General features: G+C 58.9%; 1 protein-coding gene across 2 annotated transcripts in view; it reads left to right on the top strand.

Moving 5' to 3' along the window:
• Positions 1 to 15,807: 15,807 nt before the first annotated feature.
• Positions 15,808 to 18,929, top strand: part of ZMAT4 (zinc finger matrin-type 4) — a 61,464-nt gene continuing 58,342 nt past the window's right edge. For both annotated transcript variants that reach the window (XM_054175362.1, XM_009901638.2), the window contains exon 1: positions 15,808 to 15,934. The gene's annotated coding sequence lies outside the window, so the exon portion shown is untranslated. The remainder of the gene's footprint in view (positions 15,935 to 18,929) is intronic.

Below are 18,929 nucleotides of genomic sequence, written 5' to 3'. Positions count from 1 at the left end.
AGGAGCTGTGCTCTGCTCCGTGGCTGCCGAGGGCTTCCTTCCTGTCCAGCACAGAGCTAATCTTGCTCTGAGCTCCTCTTTCTCCTGCCCTTTGACATGCCTGTGTCCCCAGACAATGAAACCACACCTTGCTTGCTGGCAGAGCAGTGCTGGCCTAGGTAAAGGACTTCGTGGCCGAGCTAAGGACACAAGGAGCTTCCCCAGCACCGAGCACAGCCTCCCGGCTTAGCCCAGGAGGAATTCCTGTTCTGTCCCAGCTCCCGGGATGTATGACTGGGGCTGGCTGAAGAACGATGCAAAGGGAGGTGGACACTGTCTTTCTCCTCCCCACAGGCAGCAGGGAGCCATCCATCCTGCTCCTTCCAGCCTCCTGGTGAAAGCTCTCAGCTCCCTAGCTGCTCACAGCTGGCAGCGCTGGTCGTTCCCAGGTGGCAGCCTGGGATCCCTGCTGGGCTGGCACCTCCTCAGCTATTGTTTGTGTCCCTGACAGAAGGGCTCCTCGAGTCCCAGCACAGCATGGGCTGTGGATTCTTCTGGTTCTGTCGATGGCTGGAACGTTTTGCATTGTTTCTGCCTGACCTCTGTGCTCAGAATACTTCTCCTCTCTTGTGAAACTGCTGCCTGCCTGCCTGCCTGGAAAAATCTGCAAGGCTGAGGAGGTTGTGCCGTGGCAGGGCTGCAGCCCAGGGTTGTTTCCCCACCCTGTTTTTCTTCAGTGGTCCTTCTGTTCCACTCCCTGATGGAGCAGGAAGTCTGATAACGGATATACAGCAGGAGCAGACAGCTTGGTCCAACTGAGAGCTTGACTCACTTCCAACATCCCTACAGTAGATTTCCCAAGCCACATCTGATCCTCGAAGCTCCTCATTCTCTGTGATTACCTCTCCTGCCTCACCTGGGGCCTCTCCTAAATGCCCTTCTGCTGCTCTTTCAGATCCTGCTGCACAGCTGGTGCAGGTCAGGATGCTGCTGGAGGGAAGGGCATGACCGGGCAGGCACACGAATGCCCTTCCCCGGCTCCAGCAGCTCCTTGCTCCGTCAGGCAGAACTGCTCAGCTGGGGCTGGGAACGCTGCTCTTTGATAAGAATCTCAATACCTGAACTGTTTAGTGGGAGTAAAAGGGACTTAATGGCAGGATATTGGTATCACTTCTGTGCAGATATCAGATTCCAGTTAGAAACCAAATGGTCTGCAATTACCTGAGTGAATCAAAGAGAAGGCAGAGAGCAGCAGGTAGCCTGTGAAGGAGAGGCTTTGTTTGCCTGCAGATATTAAAATGTCTTCAGTTCAGTCTCAGAAAAGCTCTCTTGTGTCTCCCAGAGTGCTACAGAACTTGATCTGCTTCTGCTTTCTGCTTTGGGATGGAGTCCAAAATTAATTGCCTGCGGATCATCTTACTTTGTGAACAGGAGGAGCTCCTCCTGCAGTACCTGGGCTGAGACAAAAACACAGCAGAGGGAATGCTGTTGGAGCCGGCTCCTGGATCCAGGGCGCTGGTGGGCTGGGAGCTGGTGCTGGGCTGCAGAGGAGCTGCCGAGGGAGCGGGCGGCTGGAAAACTGCACTGACTCAGACTGCCCCGAACTGGTTTATCCCTGACCCTCGGCAAGGCAGCTGTGCCCACTGCGGGAGGAGGAACTCTTGAACGGCAAGGGAGGACCCCAGGACCCTCCCGCACCCCTCCCGCCGAGCAGCGGGGCCCCGGCCGGTCCCTGAGCCGCGGGTGCCTCCTGCTGGCAGGGCTGCGAAGGGCGGGGGCGTGGGGAGGGGATCCACCGCCCCCCGACGACCCCCGCAGGGTCCGGCAGCCCTGTCCTTCCCCACAGGCCCGCGCTCGGTCCCGGGCCGGTCCCGGTGGGAGTGCTGGAATCCGGGGGTTTTGCCCCAAAGCGGCGGCGCGTGCCGCGCGGGGGCGCGTTTGTCTCGGAAACGGCACGGGAAGGGGGGGGGAGGTCTGTGCATCCCCCCCGTGTCCTGTTGGCTTTAGGGGGATGCTGCTGCAGCCACCCCAAGCCCCAGCTGGGGGAGCTGGCAGCGTCCCCATACCACCCCGCAGCCCCCGGAGTCCTTTCCTGCCAGGCGGGAGCGGGGCGGGGGGGGGCGGCGGAACGCGATCCTTTCACAACGATTTTTAATTGCAGCTGAGGAAAGCAACCTTGGCAAGAGGAAACTGCCCCTAAATGTTGCCTTTGCTGCTGTTGTGCTCGGTTTGTTTTGGTCATTAAAGGAATAAGAAACGCCAGAAGCAGCTCTTTGCAGGTCCCCTGCCCAGACACCACCCCCCAGGAGGATTTATGCTGCCAGCGTGGGGCTGCTGGTGGGGAATTGCTTCTGAGTGTTGCACTTCTCCTGCTCGTGGCTGGCTGCTGCAGGATCAGGTGCAGCAGTCAAAAGCTTCCATTCCGGTCCAATTAGGATGGTGTCTCCTTGTGGCATAACCAATCTGGACACACAAGCTGCTGCTTGATTCATTTCACTAATTGCTTGTGGCTGGTAGAGCTTCCCAGCACTAAAAAGGGGGAAAAAAAAAAGAAGAAGAAGAAGAAGAAGAAAAAGAAGGGGGGAAAAAAGGGAAAAAGGGAAAAAAAAAAGATAATAAAAACCATTTAAAAAAAAAGGGAAAAGTCAACCCCCAGAAAATTCAGCAATTGATAACAGTCTCTGTGCTGGAAGGAAGAGAGATGAGAAGTCTTTTGATTTGTGATTTCTGGTCTAATAAACTAATTAGGAGGGAACAAAAAGAAAATAATGGAAGGCTGGAGGCCTTGCTGGCTCTGCTGAGCATCTCCCAACCCCAGGTGGGTTAATCCCTGCTCAGGTGACTTGCAGTGCTGGTTGCCTGGTGGCTGCAGGCCTCCCCTTCACAGCCCAGAGGGGAGGATGAGGAGGACAAGGCTGGGGTGTCCCTGAGTGTGGGTGCTTGAGGAAGGATGAGGAGTGGTGGCATCTGCCTGGTGCTGGTGGCACAGTGTCCTGCCCCCAAAAGCTCAGCAGGGAAACCAGGTCACAGAACCATAGAATGGTAGGGGCTGGAAGGGACCTCTGGAGATCATCCAGTCCAAGCCCCCCTGCCAGAGCAGGGGCACCCAGGGCAGGGCACACAGGGCAGGGCACACAGGAACACATCCAGGTGGGGCTGGAAGGTCTCCAGAGGAGACTCCACAACCTCTCCAGGGCTGCAGTACCCTCACACCACAGAAGTTTCTCCTCATGTTGAGATGGAACTGTCTGGGTTCCAGTTTGTGGCCATTGCCCCCTCTGCTATCTCAGGACACCACTGACAAGAGCCTGGCCCCTTCTTGCCCCCCACCCCTCAGATAGTTACAGACATTGATCAGATCTCCTCTCAGCTTTCTGCTCTTTATGATCAGGTGACTGCCTGGTGGATGTGGGGAGGCTGTGGATGGAGTCTGCCTTGACTTCAGCAAGGCCTTTGACACCGACCCCCACAGCAAAGCTGTCCCCCCCTGGCCAAGCTGTCAGCCCCTGGCTTGGACAGCAGCACTGAGCTGGGTTAGGAACTGGCTGGAGGCTGAGCCCAGAGGGTGGTGGTGAATGGTGCCACAGCCAGCTGGCAGCCAGGCACCAGTGGTGTCCCCCAGGGACCAGTGCTGGGCCCCATCCTGTTCAATATCTTTACTGATGATCTGGATGAGGACATTGAGTCCATCAGCAGTAAATTTGCAGATGACAGCAAGCTGGGGGCAGTTGATCTGTTGGAGGACAGGAGAGCTCTGCAGAGGAACCTGGACAGGCTGGGCAGAGGGGCAGAGGCCAAGGGCAGGAGATTGAACACATCCAAGTGCCGGGTTCTGCACACTGGCCACAGCAACCCCATGCAGAGCTACAGGCTGGGGTCAGAGTGGCTGAGAGCAGCCAGGCAGAGAGGAACCTGGGGGTGCTGGTTGATGGTAGGCTGAACATGAGCCTGCAGTGTGCCCAGGCAGCCAGGAGGGCCAAGGGCATCCTGGCCTGCATCAGGAACAGTGTGGCCAGCAGGAGCAGGGAGGTCATTGTGCCCCTGTACACTGCACTGGTTAGGCCACACCTGGAGTCCTGTGTCCAGCTCTGGGCTCCTCAGGTCAGGAAAGAGGTTGAGCTGCTGGAAGGTGTCCAGAGAAGGGCAACAAAGCTGGGGAGGGGCTTGGAGCACAGCCCTGTGAGGAGAGGCTGAGGGAGCTGGGGTTGCTTAGCCTGCAGAAGAGGAGGCTCAGGGGAGACCTTCTTGCTCTCTACAACTCCCTGAAGGGAGGTTGGAGCCAGGAGGGGGTTGGTCTCTTCTCCCAGGCACCCAGCACCAGAACAAGAGGACACAGTCTCAGGCTGCACCAGGGGAGGTTCAGACTGGAGGTTAGGAGGAAATTCTACACAGAGAGAGTGATTGCCCATTGGGATGGGCTGCCCAGGGAGGTGGTGGAGTCACCATCATTGGAGGTGTTCAGGAGGAGACTTGATGGGGTGCTTGGTGCCATGGGTTAGTTGATTAGGTGGTGTTGGATGATAGGTTGGACTTGATGATCTTGAAGGTCTCTTTCAACCTGGTCTATTCTATTCTATTCTATTCTATTCTATTCTATTCTATTCTATTCTATTCTATTCTATTCTATTCTATTCTATTCTATTCTATTCTATTCTCTCCAGGCTAAACAGCCCCAGGGCTCTCAGCCTCTCCTCATCAGACACATTCCAGTCCCTTCATCACCCTCATAGCCTCTGTTGGTCCTTTGGAAACAGAGGAGTTCTGCAGCCAGGGGCACATCCTGCCTGCAGCCTGGTCCTGGCTTGCTGTGGCTGCTGGGCTGCTGGAATGGTCTCCAGCACCTCCAAAGCCAGTCAGGATCAGGCCTGAGGTGTCACTGGGGTAAGGTGCCTAAGCATCCCCACCTGTCCAACACCCCCTGGGGCAGCCACGAGTGCAGGCAAGACAGGAGCCCGTTGTGTGGGTATGGTCCATGGAATGTAGAGCCTGTGGAAAAGGGAGGGCAGCCCCTGGGCCGTGCCCCGAGTTTGATCCTTGCTCCTCTCCGTGCGTTGGTTCTCCTGACCCTGCCTCTGATCCCAACACGCCCTTCATCTCCGTGGTGGAGAGCAGGCTCTCATACCAAAAGTCATGATTAAGTGATGGGGCCTGCAGCCAGGCTTAATGACAATTTAAATTAGGAACCTGAGTCGGGGCTGGGTAACTCTAGAGTGAGAGCTAGGATTAGGAAGGCAGCGATTTCCCTGTGACCTTTTGTCTTTAGTGTGTTTTAGGTGGCCCAGCAGAGGCCCCCCCCAGAGGAGCCCTCCCCCAGAGGAGCCCCCCCAGAGGAGCCCCCCCTAGAGGAGCCCCCCCCAGCAGAGCCGCCCCCAGAGGAACCTCCCCAGAGGAGCCCCCCCAGCAGAGCCCCCCCCAGCGGAGCCCCCCCAGAGGAGCCCCCCCAGCAGAGCCCCCTCCAGAGGAGCCCCCCCAGAGGAGCCCCCCCAGCGGAGCCCCCCCCAGCGGAGCCCCCTCCAGAGGAGCCCCCCCAGCAGAGCCCCCCCAGCAGAGCCCCCTCCAGAGGAGCCCCCCAGCAGAGCCCCCCCCAGCAGAGCCCCCTCCAGAGGAGCCCCCCCAGCAGAGCCCCCTCCAGAGGAGCCCCCCCAGAGGAGCCCCCCCAGAGGAGCCCCCCCAGCAGAGCCCCCCCAGCAGAGCCCCCCCCAGAGGAGCCCCCCAGCAGAGCCCCCCCCAGCAGAGCCCCCTCCAGAGGAGCCCCCCCAGCAGAGCCCCCCCCAGAGGAGCCCCCCCAGCGGAGCCCCCCCCCAGCGGAGCCCCCTCCAGAGGAGCCCCCCAGCAGAGCCCCCTCCAGAGGAGCCCCCCCAGAGGAGCCCCCAAGCAGAGCCCCCTCCAGCGGAGCCCCCCCAGCGGAGCCCCCCCCTTAGAAGTTTCCCTAAATGTGGGTCAAGCCTCCGCTCGTCTGCGGGTGGCACAGGGCACGATCTGCATCTCGTGCTCTCCAAGTGCCTTTGAAAGGCAATTTCCCTTCCGAGGCCGGGCCGCAATAAAGAGGCTTTAAAGAGCTGCTGACGCCTGGCGGAGAGCTGAAAATCATTCCGGGGAGAAACAATTCCGCTGGGCTGTCTTATCTGCTGCTCCCTCGCTCAGGGCTGATAGCGAGGGGCACTGTAAATGTGTGGAGTTATACATAACAATGAGAAGCCTTGGCAGCCACGGGGAAGGTGACTTGTTCCCTGGCGCTCCCGGGCTGCGGGCAGGCGGCTGAGGGCTCATCGGGCGGCGATGCCAGCTCCGGGGCGGGCGGCTGCGGCCCTCTGCCGAGGCTGGGCTGCCAGGGAGCCACGTGGCAGGGGATGATTTGTTTTGGTGCTTTGCTTTGGTTTGTCTTTTCTTTTTTTTTCCTAGAGGTATTTGTTAACCCTCTAAAAATAGCAGCAGTGCTTTCTGGGGCACTCTGACAGGGTTGGCGGCGGAACAGAAGCGGAGCTGCGCTTGGGAGCCTGGGGGACAGGAGCTGCCATATGGCAGTGGGGGCCCAGCCCCTCTCTGCGGCAGCAGGGCCACCCGTGGCAGCTTCCCGGCAAGTGCGAGGCTGGGCTGGGCTGGGCTGGGCTGGGCTGGGCTGGGCTGAGCTGGGCGGGGTGGGCTGGGCTGGGTTGGGTTGGGCTGGGCTGTGCTGGGCTGTGCTGTGCTGGGCGGGGTTGGGCTGGGTGGGGCTGGGCTGGGCGGGGCTGGGCTGGGTTGGGCTGGGTGGGGCTGGGCTGGGCGGGGCTGGGCTGGGTTGGGCTGGGCTGGGCGGGGTTGGATTGGGCTGGGTTGGGCTGTGCTGGGTTGGGCTGGGTTGGGCTGGGCTGGGTTGGGCTGTGCTGGGTTGGGCTGGGTTGGGCTGGGCTGGGTTGGGCTGGGCTGTGCTGTGCTGTGCTGGGCTGGGTTGGGCTGGGCTGTGCTGGGCTGGGCTGGGCTGGGCTGGGCTGTGCTGGGCTGGGCTGTGCTGTGCTGTGCTGGGCTGGGTTGGGCTGGGCTGTGCTGTGCTGTGCTGGGCTGGGCTGTGCTGGGCTGGGCTGGGTTGGGCTGGGCTGGGCTGGGTTGGGCTGGGTTGGGCTGTGCTGTGCTGTGCTGGGCTGGGCAGGGTTGGGCTGGGCTGGGCTGGGCTGTGCTGGGCTGGGCTGGGCAGGGTTGGGCTGGGTTGGGCTGGGCTGGGCTGGGTTGGGCTGGGTTGGGCTGTGCTGTGCTGTGCTGGGCTGGGCAGGGTTGGGCTGGGCTGGGCTGGGCTGTGCTGGGCTGGGCTGGGCAGGGTTGGGCTGGGCTGGGCTGGGCTGGGCTGTGCTGTGATGGGTTGGGCTGGGCTGTGCTGGGCTGGGCTGGGCTGGGCTGGGTTGGGCTGGGCTGGGCTGTGCTGGGCTGGGTTGGGCTGGGCTGTGCTGTGCTGTGCTGGGCTGGGCTGTGCTGGGCTGGGCTGGGTTGGGCTGGGCTGGGTTGGGCTGGGCTGGGCTGGGTTGGGCTGGGTTGGGCTGTGCTGTGCTGTGCTGGGCTGGGCAGGGTTGGGCTGGGCTGGGCTGGGCTGTGCTGGGCTGGGCTGGGCAGGGTTGGGCTGGGCTGGGCTGGGCTGGGCTGTGCTGGGCTGGGTTGGGCTGGGCTGGGCTGGGCTGGGCTGGGCTGTGCTGGGCTGGGTTGGGCTGGGCTGGGCTGGGCTGGGCTGGGCTGGGCTGTGCTGGGCAGGGTTGGGCTGGGCTGTGCTGGGCTGGGCTGGGCTGTGCTGGGCTGGGCTGGGCCTCACCCTTCCCCTTGCCCTCTCCCAGCTCCAAGCCTGCAAGTGTTGAAAAGCCAGGTTGGATGTGGCCTTGAGCAGCTTGGGCTGGTAGGAGGTGTCCCTGCCCAAGGCAGAAGGGTTGGAACAAGAAGGTTCCTTTAACCCAGTCCCTTCTCTGGTTCTCTTGCCTTGAAGCCCCAGCCGTGCAGCTCTCCCAGGCTGCGTTGGTCCTCTCTGCCGTTCCACCAGGCTGTCACCCCCCCAACAGGAACCGGGCATGCCACAAGGACCACTCCTCCCTGCACTGACATCTGAATCCCACAACAATTCCTTTAACCTGAGCTGCAGAGCCCCAGGCTATTGCCTTGTGGAACTAATGGAATTGTTACTACCTCAAATTAAACCTGACAAAGGGCAGGACCTCTGCTGCAAGCCCTGACTTGTGCTGTTTCCAATCGGCTGGGCAGAATAACTCTCCTGATCCTTTCCCTTCAGATGGTTCCTGCAAAGCTGTTCCAGGAGCCCAGCAGACCCTGCTGAGCAGTGCTCAGCCTCTACAGCACTGGATGGAAAATGTGGCCCTCAGAGGGCAAGCAGCAGAGGAAACCAGACCTGCCTGACCCTGCCACAGTGCTGGGGACCTGCAGATTGAAGCTCCCAGTGCCGCAGGCACTGAGCAAGGTGCTCCTTGGCTGCTAAATTCCCAGTGATTTCCCGGGCAAATGATGCACCTGCCACAGCCTCAGGAGAGAACACTTTTGCCATGGCCATAAACCCTTCAGAAATGGAGAGTTATTTTGGCCACAGAGCCCTGCACTCCCCTCCAAAACTGCTTCTCGCTCATGATGCAATAAAACAGAACGGAAAAGGCAGAAGGTGGCCTGAAAGTGCCATCAGGTGATGCAAGATGTGCTCTCCTCTTGCTGGCATTTGGGGAAACAAGATCCCTGCTGCAGGAGTGCTTGTGTGGCTGTCAGCAAGTCATGTGGAACAGGAATGTGTGGACAAAGGAGAAGGGGATTTACAGCTCTGGCCTGCAAGGGCTGCTAGGAGCTGGTGGAGCTGTGTGCAGGCTGCTCAGCCTGGGCAGTGCAGGCATCTGAAAAATCCTCCTTCTCATTAGGACAAAGCCAACTGAAGATCAAGGGATACTCAGGAAGCTGCTATGGAACAGGTCTGCTGTATGCTCAGAGGGAGCAGCACTTTGGGGTGGTGCAAAGCAAGATGTTTGCGTGGAAATGAAGCCCTCTGAGATGCCACCTGGGCCCAGGGGGCTTCCTTTCAGTATCTTGGCATAGATGTGAGTGGGTTCCAGGTCTTGTTTAATGTTAAGAAATGCCTTGGGGTGTTTTGCTTTGTTTCATTTTGCTTTGCTTTGTTTCATTTTGCTTTGCTTTGTTTCATTTTGCTTTGCTTTGTTTCGTTTTGCCTCACTTGTGACTTAATATTCCTTGGAACTCTTGGAATGACTTCTGGGTGAGTTCTGCACAGAGCAGCTCAGCCATGCCCTGGGCAGTGGGCTCAGGCATCTGCACAGCATCATTCCCCTGCCACCAGCTGATGGTGGTATAATTAGAAAAGTCATTAATCCTTGCTCAGCAGTGCTAGAAACTATTTCTAGCAAGGCAGATAAATGTTCCCCAGCAGTTTGGGCTAGGGTGGGGATGGAAAATACCCTGGTGGTACACCTATTGTGGAGCCCAAACCAGGGCAAGTAATTTGCTCCTGAGAGGAAATTCCTTCTCTGGCCACATGCAAGCAGATGCACCCTGTCTGCTCATTGCAACCTTTCTACATCCTTGCTCTCCGCAGCTCCCTGAAAGGAGGTAGGAGCCAGGCAGGGGTTGGTCTCTTCTCCCTAGCCTCAGGTGATGGGAGGAGAGGAAATGTACTGAAATTGTGCCAGGGCAGGCTTAGGTTGGCAGGGAAGGGGCAGCACAGGGCACACCTTGCTGGTGGAATGATGTGGACAGGGAGATGGGGCCCTGTGCCTCCGAGCCAGAGGGCAGACCGGGGAGTTAGCAATGCTTGGTGAGCTGCAGGCCAAGGAAGATGTTTACAGGCTTCCAAGATGCAGCTCAGCCTGGGCTAAGGTCCACATTCTCCCTGTGCAAGAGCCAACCTTTGTGCCAGGCTTTCTGCTCCAGGGCATCCATCCCCATGCTGCCTCCCCGTGCCTGGGCTGTGCCAGACCTCCCCACGAACGGCAGCTTCTGTGCTCCTCTGCTGGAAGGGGATGGGAGAAACCCCAAACCACCCTGCAGCAGCAGGAAGAGGGTGGCAAGGAAGGACTGCTGGATGCTAACCAGTGCGTGAGGAGCCTGCAGAACTGGTGTGGAGCTGATAATTGCTGGGAAGTGGAGCGGTGCAGGCGGCTGCAGGAGCGGGTGTGGGCGAGGCGCTGGGGCAGCCTGTGGTGCTGGGGCAGCCTGTGGTGCTGTGCCAGGGTCAGTCGAGGTGGCTGTGTTCAGAGGAGTGCTCCTGTTGTCAAGTTAAACACTTCACTGGGTTTTGCCTAGTGAGGCACAAATTGCATGTCTGTGTGCTGGCAGCCAGGCATCAGGGGAACCACAGGGGAAATATGTTTCTGTCTGGGCTCGCTGCAGCTTCCAGGCTTGGCTCTGAGGGTTTCTCAGAAGAGCAAAATTTAGTATTAGTTGGACCAAACCTTCCTGTCCTCAGGGATGGGCCTGCAATCCTTCACAGAGAGTGCTGGTGGCAGCCGGCTCCCCTCTGCCTGGTCCCGGGTTCAGCTGCTGGGAAGGTGGGAGGGGACCTGTTGAGGATGTTTTGTAATCGCGGGGAAGTCCCCGGCGCTGGCTTTGGCTGACAAAAGCGGCGCTGGGCTCTGCTTGCCTGGATGATGAAAGGTGACCTCGGAAATTGCATTTCCAAACATCTTCCCCTCCCCGTGAGGGATGGCATTGTTCCCAGTGTTTCAGGCTGGGGCTGCCTGGGGCTCTTTGTTCAAGCTCCCTGGGTGCTGCGGTTCTGATGCACGGAGCTGAAGATGCTCCTCCAGAGTCGGAGATCCTGGAAGGCAGCTGCAGTTCAGCCTTTTGTTATCCTGAGGATGAAAAAGTGCAGCGGAGGATGAACTAAAGAAATCAAAGAAACCTGTCTGGGGACACCCCGCGGGCACGTTCAGCTTGTGATGGAGCCAGGGTCAGGCACCGGCTTGGGCTGTTTGAAACAGCACTGAGAGGTAGTCCACGAACCTCGGACAAGGACTGGAACGTGCTCAGCAAAGTTTGTTTTGCACAAAAGCTGCTGCTGCCTGCTCCAATTTCACTGCTGAATGTCAGAGAAGGAGAATCCTAAAGGACATCTTGCCTTGGAAGAGAATCTCTGTTGCTATGATCTCAAAGAAGCAGGGACTGCCCAGGTCCCCGGAGGAAGTTTGGTGCTGCTCTGGGTGCACAGAGGGTGGGCTCTGGGCAAGACCACGGACTGCAGCAGCAGCTCTGCCAGGCAAAGCTGAGGAGCAGCAGGATGGAGCAGCAAGAGCCCCGTGTGGGGCAAGCAGAAAGCGTTTGGTCAGGGCACAGCCTCGGTCCCGGAGCTTGAGGCCTCTTACCGTTGTGCCAGACAGCATCTTCCCCAGGGCAGAGGCTGTGCTGCTGGAGGAGATGGGCAGCAAGGGGCAGCGCGGTTCGGGTGCCATTCAGCCCTGCTTTGGCTTCTTTTCACGCTGGCCTTGCTGACAGCACATCCTGGCGCTGCGTGCCCGCGGGGCTGTGACTCCAGCAGGAAGCTTGGCTGAGCCTCTGTCTCCTTTCCCCAGCTCTCCTGAGCAGCTGCTGCGCCCTGAGCCGGTGCAGCTCTGTGCTCTGCATCGCTCTGCAATCTCTGCTCTCATCGGAAATGGGAATTGGATTTGGGAGAGGAGTGGCAGCGGCGCCGAGGCTGCTCTGGAGACTGCCGCAGCAGTCACCTGCCTGCAGCCTCCACCTGCCTGCAGCCTCCTGCGCCGGGGGCACACCAGGGAGGGGGCAGTGCCAGCCACTCAGGTGGTCTCACTGCTCGTTGGGAATGAGGTCCCAGTTGAGGCAGAGTTTGCTGCAGGGATGTCTCATAAACAACACGCAGGTGACTCTGCTTTTGCCTACGGTTTCCTCTCCTCCTCACTCCCCCATGCCTGCCAGCTCAGAGAAGGGAGCAGGGATAGCACAGAATCGCCCAGGGGAGGGAAGGGAAATAGCAAACGCCGAGAGGAATGCCAGATGTTGCTGCATTGCACAGCAGAGGATCATCTCTGCTCTCTCCTGAATCCACTCTGAATCCACAGGCTGAAGTCCAGCTAGTGGCATTCCAGGGGAAGGCCTGGACCAATGCCCTTTCTGTCCCCTGGCTAGCCTGGCACTCCCCACCCTTCAGTTGTCCTACTGGAACGAGGCAGAAAGGAGATTTGTCAAGTGCGAAACGCAGCTACCTCCAGCAGTCCCCCCTCAGTCTGACAAGGTGACCTGCACCTTCCTAGCCTTGGCTGTGATGTGCTCAGGCAGGTTGTGCAGTGTCCTTTGAGATGCTCTGATGTGCAGGCACCGAGCTGTGGATGCACACAGGAGCTGGCCCTGCCTGTGCCTTCTGAAAAACCCACATACCCCCCTGCTGATTTCCCTGCCCCCCAACTGCTGATTTCCCTGTCCCCCCTGCTTATTTCCCTGTCCCCCCTGCTTATTTCCCTGCCCCCCTCTTGCTTATTTCCCTGCCCCCCCTTGCTTATTTCCCTGCCCCCCCTGCTTATTTCCCTGTCCCCCCTGCTTATTTCCCTGCCCCCCTCTTGCTTATTTCCCTGCCCCCCCTTGCTTATTTCCCTGCCCCCCCTTGCTTATTTCCCTGCCCCCCCTGCTTATTTCCCTGCCCCCCCTTGCTTATTTCCCTGTCCCCCCTGCTTATTTCCCTGTCCCCCCTGCTTATTTCCCTGCCCCCCCCCTTGCTTATTTCCCTGCTCCCCCCTTGCTTATTTCCCTGCCCCCCCCTTGCTTATTTTCCTGCCCCCCCTTGCTTATTTCTCTGCCCCCCCTTGCTTATTTCCCTGCCCCCCCTGCTTATTTCCCTGCCCCCCCTTGCTTATTTCCCTGTCCCCCCCGCTTATTTCCCTGTCCCCCCTGCTTATTTCCCTGCCCCCCCTTGCTTATTTCCCTGCACCCCCCCCCACTTATTTCCCTGCCCCCCCCCTTATTTCCCTGCCCCCCCTGCCTTTGCCAAGCCCCTTGACCTGTGCAGTGATTGTTAATTAAGAAAATTACTTTGAAGGCAGTGGGTTTCTTTCTTCCCCTCTCCTGGGGACAGGGGTGAGCAGAGCTTTTAAGCCAAGGGCAGATCAATAGTCCTGCAGAGCCTGGTTCCCATCCATCCCCTGGCCACACCATGGTGTAAGTTCCCCTTCCACACCTGCCCTAGAGCTGCTGCATTGGCACTGCCCTGCAAGAGAAGCAAGGTTGGGACTTCCCTCGAGGCAGAGAGTGACTGGACCTGGCCTGACTGTGCTGCTCCAAGGGGCAAAACCATCCTTGCTGCCATGTTTAACGCTGTGTCCATCGGGCTCAGGTTGTGGAAATGGCCTCAGAGGGTTTGCAGGCTGGGCAGGATCAGGCCATGGTGCTGGTGAGTGATCTCCCCATGCAGGTGGCATGTGGACATCTCAAGAAGCTGGCCAGGGATGACAGTCAGACCATTTCCTTCTCCCCTGGGGGCAAGTTCGCTCATCTGTCCTGATCTCCTGCTTCCCACAGGCACTGGCTGCTCAGCACAGCCTGTCCAGAGTCTCCCCCAGGAGTAAACAGCCCTGGGTTTGCTCTGCTTTGTTCCATGGCTGTGGAAACCTCTCCTTCTTTGGAGAATGAGATGTTAAAGAGCCTTAGAAAATGATCAAACCCTTCAGCTTCACTACTGTGATTAATCAATCACGGCTGCTGCTTTACAGCTCCTTGTTTTGATGTGTTTCAGGTTGTTCCAAAGTTATCCCAGCTCAGGACCAGTAAACACAGCCCTGAGCCCTGGCAGGGGGCTGGGCTGGAGCAAGAGCTGAATTTTCCAGTGCTGTGCTCTGCTGAAAGCCAAGGCTGCCCAAGTCTATTGGAGAGGGCCAGGGGGCAGCCTGTTTGCTTGGCACAGAGGAGGGCAGGGATGAATCACTCATTCTCACCATTATTGCTCTGCAAAAGGGAGCTCTGCTCAGAGGCATTTCAGTCTGGGGAGCCTTGTGTGGGGCCCCCGGCGCTGTGCCACGCTGGCACACTGAGCTGGCACCACGGGGACACTGCCAGGCTCTTGGGGAGACCCCAGGGAGCGTTTGGGGCTTTGAATCCCCGGGGAGAGGAAAGGTTCCTGCTCCCCGTGTGAAGAAAATCAGGGGAGAGAGCTGCACCTTGACAAACACCAAGGGCTTGATTAACTTGTGATCTGTGGGGCTGCCATCACGAGGGGGGGGGGAGAGCTGCTGGGGGATTAGAGCAACCCCAAAATAACAAACTGAATGAAAAATGAGAGGAAAGGGAGGAAGAGATTTAAGAAATCTCTCTCCCCTGGCTGGCAGCTGCAGCACTGCAAACGCTGTCTGATGTGCCCTTCTCAGCACTGAAGTATCTGAGGCTGCAGGTGGCAGCTCAGAGGAGCTGGTGTCACTTTTGGAGGCTTAAATGCTCCTTAGAAGTTGGTTTGGGGTTTTTTTTTTCTCTCTTTTTGGGTTGTCTGGGTTTCCAGTTATTTATTTATTTATTTCTCAGCTTAAGGAGCCAAGCAGGATCATGAAGGCAGTGTGTGAAAAAGCTGCTGTCAAAGGGATTAAGCTGGAAAATGGGGGAAAAAATTGCTGCTGAAGTCTTTTCTCTCCTCTCTCTTGTTGGTGTGGTGGAAGGTGATTTAAAGTCCATTTCACCACTTAGGGGAGGCTCCAGACGCCCAGCAGCAGAAGTGCTGCACTGTGGCTGCTACTTTGTGCTAGCAATAATCCTTCAGACTCCCTGCGAGGTGGATTTGATAGAAACAAACCAAACAGAGTCACTTATCAAAGGTCCTCCAGGCACAACCTCTTAGTGGCCATCAGCCAGCCCTGACCGCTGAGTGCCTGGGACCCGCCACCCACTTGGCTGTTCTCTTATCTCTGTTCTCTCAAGCTCCAGGATTGTCATCAGGCTGTGGCCAAGGTGATGCCTAGAGAGCAGAGCTCTTCTGTGAGAGAAGGGAGAGGCCTCCAATCACTTTGATCAGCTGCTCTTGGAGGCACCTCCTAACGCTGGCACAGCCACAGCTCATGGGATCTGCAAGGAGTGGGCTCTTGTTTGGCGATTTTGAAGAGCTGTGAAAGTGGAGGTGCAGCCAGGGGTGGGCAGGGCTGTCCTTCAGAGCAGGGTCCCTGTGCCCCAGGGGCTGTGTGCTGGGCAGGAACTCTACCAACTGCCAGGGTCAGCTCTCAGCCTACCCAGGGAGCTCCCCACAGTGCTGTGGGGAGAAGCTGTGGGTGGAAGGAACCACCCCCAGCAAGGCAGGGCTGTGGAGACAATCCTGTGTGGGACAAAGCTGCTCACAGCTCCAGCTTACCCCTGGGCATTTCTTCTCTGGAGAAGACACTGAGACCCCAGTGCTGAGTTGCTTGTGAGCCCCTGCACGCCCTGTCCTCCATCCCTGCAGGGCTCCTGCTCTCCCTCAGTGGGTGTCTGCAGTGCCCAGCAATGTGCTCCACAAATCCAGGGTAAGAAGTGCCACCTGCAAAAGCATGGATCTGGAGGTACATCCATCCACCCTGGAGCCTGGGGTTATCCTCCACAGCCTCTGCCCTGCACATCAGATCTGCACAGCCTTATACAATCTCCTTTGGACGCTCTGCTCCAGGCTTGTGTCGGGTGTCTCTGCCATCCCCTGCCCTGCCGTGCCAAGCCTGCTCCAGCGCAGGACCTGTCTCGGGCCGTGGGAATTGGTGCTGGGGAAGCTCTCGCTGTTAGTGGGAGCTGGATGCGGAGGGAGGCTGCTGGGACCAGTGCAGCCTTGCAGAGCTCGGCGGAGCCAATCGCTGCTGCTAGGGGTGGAGCTGGAGCGCAGCCGAGCATCGCCCAGCGCCTTCCCGGCACAGTCGGCCTGGGCTGCTGCTGGAGGAGCTGGTGGGGGAGAGGAGATCCGAGCTGGCAGCCCCGGCGTGCGCCTTCCCCGGCAGCATCGCTGGAGCCGCCCCGCTGCCCTCGCCGCCCGGCCCCGCCGCCGCGCAAGGTACCGTCCGGCCCCGCTCCCTGCGGGAAGCTGTTGGGAGAGTTGGAGGAAAGTTTACCGGGAAATCCGAGCTGCTTCACGGCAGCGGTGGTGGGAGAGCGGCGGGAGGCTCGCCGGGATCAGGGGCCGGGTGCGGCGGGGCTGCCGGAGCCGTTCTGGTACCGCAGCCGCCGCTACGGGGGGGAGCCGGTGATGGGGGCCCGGCCCGGTTCCGGTGCAGGCTGTGCCAGCCTGGACCCGGGTGGGACTGGTCCCTGTGCGGGTTGTGCCAGCCTGGACGCGGGATGGGAACTGGTGCCTGTGTCTGGTAACTGGTGCCGGTGCCAGCCCGGCCCCAGGATGGGAACTGGTCCTTGTGGCTGGGAGCTGGTGCCGGTGCCATCCTGTACCCGGGGTGGTGGAAACTGATCCCTGTGCCTGGGAACTGGTGCCTGTGCGGGCTGTGCCAGCCTGGACCCGGGGTGGGAACTGGTCCCTGTGCGGGCTGTGCCAACCCAGTGCCCGTGGTGCTCAGCAGACGCTGTGTGAGCGATCCAGCCCCGTGCCTGTTGGAATATTTTCCCGGAGGAGTTTTTGCTGAGCTCCGCATCCAGCTGTGACCGGGCCGGCCCCTCGGGGCGAGCATCCCTCGGGAGGCAGCCCCAGCAGCGGCCGCTCGGGAAACTCGGGGCGCTTTTCCTGCAGGAACTCTGCACAGACATCCCCACATCCAGCGTGGGAACCGGAGCTGCTTGTGCCGGCAGGATGCGAGCAGGGATGTCTGCGGATGCAGGAAAACAAGGCTATTCTCTCCGTTGTTTGGGAAGTTTGGAGAACTTCCCAAGTCAGCATCTCTTAGAGAGCTGAAGCTCCCTTTCCAGGGAGGCAGCTGGGCGCAGGGGACTGGGGCTGCTGTCCTGCTGTCCCTGGGGACAGCCCTGGCCCAACTCACTGCAGCACCCGCGGGAAAGCAGCTGCCAGCCCATATGGCAGTGAAGGGGAGAGCTCTGGGATCGGTCTGGCATCTCCGTGGGGCTGGTTGGCATCTCTGGGGGCTGACTAGCCCCACATGTTGCTCTGGAGTCATCCATAGGTCTGAGAGCCAAGCAGAAGCTGTCCCTTATGCAGCAGGACCGAGGTGACTGCTGTCTTGGACTGCACAACTGCAACTGACCCTTGGGCTGACTGAGTGATCTGCACCCACCGATCAGTGAACCCAGACCTGGGCAGTGTCTCCTCGGCTCCTGGATGTTAGAAGTGCCCCAGGTGCTGCCCTTTGGGCAGCCACAGTCTCCTCTTGCCTTCCTCTGCTGCTGAAGTGACCTTAGCGTGCAGCGCTGGGTGAGGAGTGAGGTTTGCACAGCCCGGAGGAGCCTGCTCAGCATCGCCAGCCTGCATCTGCTGCCTGAGCTGCTGCTGGCTCTGGCTGGGGCACGTGCAGCCCCTCTGCAAAACACAAACCACTGCCTGGGGAATGCAAGAGGTGAGCCCAGGGGGCTGGGGATGCTGCTGGAGAGGGGAAGGAGGAGCAGGGGGCTGCAGCTTCGGGGCTCTTGGCATTGCCCAGGAAAGGGAGAGTGACCTGGAGCATCTGCTGCCCCTTGCCCTTGCCTGGTGGTGCTGGGGGGCAGGGCCTGGCAGGACTTTGTCAAAATACCTCCTAGAATTTTTTTTTTGTCAAGGTGCTAGACAGTGACTCATTGCTGTGGGAAGGGACAGGAAGGAGGGGCAGCACAGCAGTTTCTAGAGTGAAAAATGGGTCTGTCCCCCCAGTTTTAGCAGAAGCAGGAGAGCAGGAATCGTTTGTTACTCCCAGGGTGGTGTTGATCTGTCCCTTGGAAACCTAATCCCAGCGTTCCCTCTCTAGCACCTCCTGCATTCCCTTCCCTGGGGAGAATCCTGCCTTCTGGCCACATCCTGGGGTAGGACTCTCCCAGCATTTGGATTGATTTCCACCCCTCTCAGCTGATTTTTATCTGAGTCACTCCAAAGAATTAATCCTTGTCCCTACCTAGCAGTTTGCACCATGCACCTGGCTGACTTGGGGGTGGATGTTGCAGGAGTCACTTCTCTCGGCTCTGAGTTGCACTGCCTTAACTTTCCTCCCTCATCCAGCCTTCCTCCCTCATCCAGCCTTCCTCCTGCAGCCTTTCCTGCCCTTCTCTACCCTCTCCTGTGCTGAAAAGCCCAGAGGAGGTGAAGTGCTGATGCATTTCTGCATTCCCAGGTGTGCTATGGAGCACATCCTGCACCCTGGACAGGTCTCCCCAGTGATTCCCAGTGTTGCTGACCAACCCTTCTTCAAAAGCTGACTGTGTGTGGGGAGGTTTTGCTGCTGTTTACCTGGATCTGCTGCTTCCAGTTTGGGAAGGGATTGGTGCAGCCAGCTGCTCCTTGCTGCCTTGCCATCTTCTGCCAGCGAGCAGCCCAGCTTGATCTCTCTGGGGGGTTTATGGCTGAGTGTGTGGCACTGCACCACTCACCTCCTCTTCCTCATGCCCAGAGATTCATCTGGCCATGCTGGTCCAGCCATGGGTTTCTCATCCCTCTTTGCAGGAGTTTTGCAGTTGTGGGGAGGAACAATCCCCAAGCTCACCAAGAAACAAAGGAGCTGGGGCTGGTCCTGGCTGATCCTTGCCCCGGGTGGCCTGGCTGCTGTCAGATCTGGGTGTCTCACTTTATCTGGGTTAAGCTCCCAAGGAAGGAGGTGTGACTTGAGATCCAGAACTGGTTTGAGAGATCAGAACTGGGCCAATTTCTAGGCCAAAATGGGGCCTCTGGTGTTCCCAAGGGTGGATTTGGGTACAGAAATGGAAGAAGGTCAGGGCTGCCACCTGCCTCCACTGCACAGGTGCCTTCCTTGACTGAAGGCAGAGGGGCTCATCTCCCTGACAGCAGGCAGCAGGACATATGGAAGCTTTGTGATTCCTCACAAAGTGTGAAAACCAGCCCTTGCTGAGGAGTTCTGGGGCTGGGTAGTGCAGATGGAACTGTCCCCAGGAGCAGCAGCAGCTTC

Source organism: Dryobates pubescens, chromosome 31 (assembly GCF_014839835.1).
Source record: "Dryobates pubescens isolate bDryPub1 chromosome 31, bDryPub1.pri, whole genome shotgun sequence".
Taxonomy (NCBI): Eukaryota; Metazoa; Chordata; class Aves; order Piciformes; family Picidae; genus Dryobates; species Dryobates pubescens.
The sequence above is the reverse complement of the archived record's forward strand: the minus strand, read 5'-3'. Positions and strand labels throughout refer to the sequence as shown.